We start from the raw sequence: 5,628 nt of genomic DNA, 5'->3' as shown, positions 1-5,628 counted from the left end.
CTCCCCCGCAGCCTGTGCCCTGCCCCGCTGCCTGCCCCGTGGGCTCCGCCCCAGGGGTGAACAAAAGGGATGTTTGTGTCTATTTCTCCCCCTGGCAATTGTCGGATCCAAAAGTGGGGCTTCGAGGACATGATTTCGAGACGAGGGGTAGACAGGCCAGGCGCTAGCAGCCTAGGGGGCNGAGCCCGACGCGGGGCTCGAACCCGCGGACCGTGAGATCATGACCTGAGCCGAAGTCGCACGCTCAACCGACTGAGCCCCCCGGGCGCCCCTTGATTTCGAAATCAGTCGTAACCTCGGTAGTCAGCGGTCAGATTGCTGTTGATCTGCAGTGTGGAGACTTCCCTGTGGATCCGTAAGTGGTCGATGTTCACTCCCAGGGGGCGCTGGAGAAGGGTGTTCTGGGGCTGCGCCCCCAGACCCAGACGCGTGCGGAGCGCGGGGCGCAGAAGGGCTCTCGGCCCCAGACGCGCCCCCCGGAGGGGAGCTGCGGCCCTGCAGCCGCGGCAGCCCGGGGTCAGTCCGGGGGCAATCCGGGGGTCAGCGCGGGGGCAGTCCGGGGGTCAGCCTGGGGGCAGCCGCCCGCCCAGCCCGCTGTCCTGCGGCCTCGCCCTGAAGCTGGTGTCCTGTGAACAGAAAGCAGCTGGGCCTGTTTTTGTCGAGCCTCATAGACTGCGGTTTCTATGGCGATTGCTTTAAATGCATTATTTTGATTATTGGTGTATGTGGATTTCTTTTTTAAATAAATTTTATTTTGGGGCGCCTGGTGGCTCAGTTAAGCGTCAGACTTCAGCTCAGGTCATGGTCTCACGGTTTGTGGGGTCAAGCCCCGCATCGGGCTCTGTGGTGACAGCTCAGAGCCTGGAGCCTGCGTGGGATTCTGTGTCTCCCTCTCTGCCTGCTTGCGGTCACTCTCTCTCTCTTTCTCAAAATAAACATTAAAAAATATAAAAATAAAAATAAAATAAACTTTATTTTTAGAACAGTTTTAGATTTACAGAAAAATTGCTGAAAGTACAGGATTCCCATGCACTTCACACTCGGTCAGTGAACATCTTACTAGCATGATGATACATTTGACATGGTCACAGTCAACCAGTATTTACACATTATTATTAACTGAAGTCCATGCTTTATTCAGATTTCCTTGGTTTTTAGCAAATGTCCATTATGTCCCAGGATCCCATCCTGCATTAAGTCATCACCTCTCCTTGGGCTCCTCTGGGCTGTGACAGTTTCTCAGAATTTCTCTCGATTTTGATGTCCTTGACAGTTTGAAGAGTGCTGGTCAAGACATTTTGGAGACTGTGTATCTCCTGGGACTTGTCTGGAGCTTTCTCATGGTTAGGCTGGGGGTGTGGGTTTAGGGGGGACCACAGGTGCGGAGGTGTAGTGTCCTCTGGTCACATCCTGTCCGGGGATGCCTCATCGCTGCCATGTTGACCTTGATCACCTGAGGGGGTCAGCACCGGTTCTCCCTTTCCATACTCTGTGGACGGAAGTCACTACTGGGGTCTGCGTTGTGTTCCCCTCCATGAGGCTAGAAGAGCTACATACATTGTTTGGAATCCTTCTGTACGGTGACTCTTCTCCCCATTTATTTATCGATCACTTATACCAATATGGACTCATCAATATTTATGTTTATTGTGGTGGTCAAACATAAAATTTTCCACTTTGCCTGCACAGTCCTGTGGCATTAAGTACGTTCACATTGTTGTGCGGCTCTGTCCCCAGTAAACACTCGTTCCCCATTCTCCTCCCCCGGCCTCTGGCACCCACCGCTCTACTTTCTATCTCTATGAATTTTATGTCTCTAGGGACCTCATGTAAGTGGAGTCATACAATATTTGCCCTTTTTAAAAATGGAAGTATAATTAACATATGGTGTTGTATTAGATTCAGCTGTGCCATGTGATGATTCAACACTTTGTGCTCATAGCAGCAAGTGTCCTCTTAATCTCCTTTATTTAAAAAATTTTTTTTAATGTTTTATTTATTTCTGAGAGAGAGAGAGTCAGCATGAGCAGGGGAGGGTCAGAGAGAGAGGGAGACGCAGAATCTGAAATAGGCTCCGGGCTCCGAGCTGTCAGCACAGAGCCCGACGTGGGGCTCGAACCCACGAACCGTGAGATCATGACCTGAGCCGAAGTCGGACGCCCAACCGACTGAGCCACCCAGGCGCCCCTCCCTTTATCTGTTTCATCCATCCCCTCACCCATCTCCCCTCTGGTAACCACCAATTTGTTCTCTGTATTTAAGGGTCTGGTTTTTTTGGTTTGTTCATTTTTGTTTGTTTCTTAAATTCCACCTGAGTGAAATTATGTGGTATTTGTCTTTCTCTGACCTATTTCACTTAGCATAGTACCCTCTAGGTCCATCCATGTGGTTGCAAATGGCAAGATTTTATTCTTTTATATGCCTGAATAATATTCCATTATATATATTTATATTGGATAATATTCCAATATTACATATCGGATAATATCCAATATATAATATTCCATTATATATATATGTATATATGTCACCTCTTCTTTACCCATTCATTGATGGATGGATCATTGAGCTGCTCATACATCTTGGCTATTGTAAATAGTGCTGCAGTAAACATAGGGGTGAATTGTTCTTTTCAAATTAGTGTTTTCATTTTCTTTGGGTAACTACACAGGAGTGGAATTACTGGATCATATGTGATGATCTTTTTCTTTTTTTTTGTTTTTAACATTTATTCATTTTTAGGAGGCAGAAACAGAGCGTGAGCAGGGGAGGGGCAGAGAGAGAGGGAGACACAGAATCAGAAGCAGCTCCAGGCTCTGAGCTGTCAGCACAGAGCCCGACGCGGGGCTCGAACTCATGAACCGCGAGATCATGACCTGAGCCGAAGTCGGAGGCTCAACTGACTGAGCCCCCCAGGCGCCCCATCTGTGTTTTTGATTCTAGCCATCTGACAGGTGTTCGGTGATATCTCATTGTGGTTCTGATTTGCATTTCCCTGATGACTAATGATGTTGAGCATCTTTTCATTTGTCTGTTGGGCATCTGGATGTTTTCTTAACATTTGTCCTTGGTGACTGGCTCGTTTCACGGAGCAGAGTGTCCTCAGGTTCATCCATGTTGAAGCAGCTGTCAGCATTTTCTTCCTTTTTCTGGCTGAATTATAATAATTCCATTGCATATTGTATTAGGGTTTTCCAGAGAAACAGCGCGTGTGCGCACACACACACACACGTAAAACATATAGAGGTGAGGAGACTGATTATGGGAATTGATCCATGCAGCTGTGGAGGCCAAGACCTCCCTCCCTCTGGCCTCTGCAGGCTGCAGGCCTGGGAACGCCGGTGGTGTGACTCAGGGTGAGTCCGAGGGCGAGAGAAGCTGGACGTTCCACTCAGGCAGAGAGCAAACCGGCCCTTCCTGTGTCTTTTCCGTTCTGTTGGGGCCCAAACAGACTGGACAACGCCCACCTGCCTTGGTGAGGACAGTTTACAGAACCAAATGCTTATCTCTTCCAGAAACACCCTCACAGACACATCCAGAAATAACGCTTTACCTGCTGCCTGGGGGTCCTTAGCCCCATCAAGCTGACACATAATATCTGTTATCACATATGTACATACTATGTTTTGTTTACCCACCCATCCATCCGTTGGTGTGCGTTTGGGCTGTTTCCATCTTTTATGTACTGTGAATAACGCTGCTATGAACACACGTATACAAGTATCGGTTCAGGTCCCTGCTTTCAGTTGTCTCAGGTACACACTTGGATCGTACGGTCATTCTATGTCTACTTTTTTGAGGGATCGCCACCCTTTTCTGTGGCAGCTGCGCCGTTTCTCGTTGCCACCAGCTGTGCACAGGATCCCGATTTCTCCACCTCTTCCCTAAGGCTTGTCGCTTTGTTTTTGGACAATAGCCATCCTACTGGATGTGAAATGACAGATCATTGTGGTTTTGATTTGCATTTTCCTAATGATTAGTGATGTTGGGCGGCTTTTCATGTACTCCTTTGCGTGTGTATCTATTTTTGGAAAAATATCTATTCAAGTCCTTTGCCCATTTTTAATTGGGTTGTTTATTTCTGTTGTTGTTGAGTTTTTTTTTTTAATGTATTTTCTTAAAGGAGACTCTATGCCCAATGTGGGGCTTGAACTCATGACCCTGATTAAGTGTCACATGCTCTACTGACTGAGCCAGCCAGGCGTAGAATTCCCTTACTTATTCTGGATATGAATCCCTTATCAGATATGTGATTTGTGAGTATTTTTTCCGGGCTGTGTGGTTTCACTCTGGTGGTGATACGCTTCCGTGCACAATGGATATTTACGGTTATAATCCGTAATATCCTACTTGATTTATTTCTTGCTCTCATTCTTCCAGCGCTGGCCCCCGGAGCTCTGTCAGGTGGCTCGGTTTACTTTTATGACATTACTTTGTGCTTTCAAGTTATACTGCTTCTCTTTTTTTTAATTAAAAAATTTTTTTTAACAATCATTCATTTTTTCAGAGACAGACAGCATGAGCGAGGGAGGGGCAGAGAGAGAGGCAGCCCCAGGTTCTGAGCTACCAGGACTGAGCCCGACGCGGGGCTCGAACTCACCAACTGTGAGATCGTGACCTGCGCCGAAGTCAGATGCTCAGCCGACTGAGCCGCCAGGCGCCCCTCACATCACATCTTCATCTCAGTCGCCAGCCCTGGCCATTCCTGAGCAGCGCTGGCATCTCACACCTGCATCCCTTGCTACCTGCCACGGCGCGTGGTCCAGGGCTTGGGCGTGTTTTTACTCCCCTTTTCAGGCTCCCTTGTGGACCCTGAAACAGAGAGTCAAGACGAGGGCACGTGGGTTTTCTTGGGGGTACAGGAAGTAAGGGGTGGTGCGGGGCGTTCCTGAGCGCAGCACGCCGGGGCCCTGGGGACACTGGGTCACAGGCGCGCACCATTGCCGGTGGCCAAGGAGGCTGGCTGCAGGCACCGCGCAGGGTGCAGGTCCCAGACTGTGGCCTGCCCTGTGCCGGCTTAGGAAGCCTCGGGCAGGAGCGGGAAGAAGGGGGGCTTTGAGAACCCCTGTGCTCCAGCCCCTCAGCGGAGCCCCTGGGACTGCCCGTGCCCCCAGCTCCTGCCAGCACAGCCCATCGTCTCTTCATCCTCCGCTGCCCTTGAGCAGCTGTGCTGCACCGTGACCCTGGGTGCTGGCCCGGTGGCTCGGAGGGGAGGTGGTCCCGATGGGGACAAATGCTGCCCCGGGGGCAGGGGTGATGAGGCCTCCGCATTCAGTNCTGATGAGAAGGACACCCACCCGGATGTCCCCACCCACACGCCGAGGTCCCAGCTCTCCCTAACGAGGTCCTGACGACGGTCAGGGGCTGGGCAGCGGCCGCCTGGTCTCTGGCCCCTCCTGCCCCATCGCCACAGTGACAGCCGTGGCAGGTGGGCCACCAGGGAGGCGTGTGGGCCCGGCCCCAGGGTGCGCGGCCGGGCAGCGAGGAATCCATTTGCAATACCCCTCCTTGCAGAGCGGGGCCTCTGGAGGCTGAGCCCGAGATGGAATTTGGGTACAAGCTCTGCACAAGGGGTCAGTCCCAGAGGCAGGGAGGGGGCAGGGCCGGTGAGGGAGGGCGCTGTGCAGC

This window comes from Crocuta crocuta, unplaced genomic scaffold, assembly GCF_008692635.1.
Source record: "Crocuta crocuta isolate KB4526 unplaced genomic scaffold, BGI_CrCroc_1.0 scaffold13, whole genome shotgun sequence".
NCBI classification, from domain to species: domain Eukaryota; kingdom Metazoa; phylum Chordata; class Mammalia; order Carnivora; family Hyaenidae; genus Crocuta; species Crocuta crocuta.
This window is presented reverse-complemented; position numbering follows the sequence as displayed.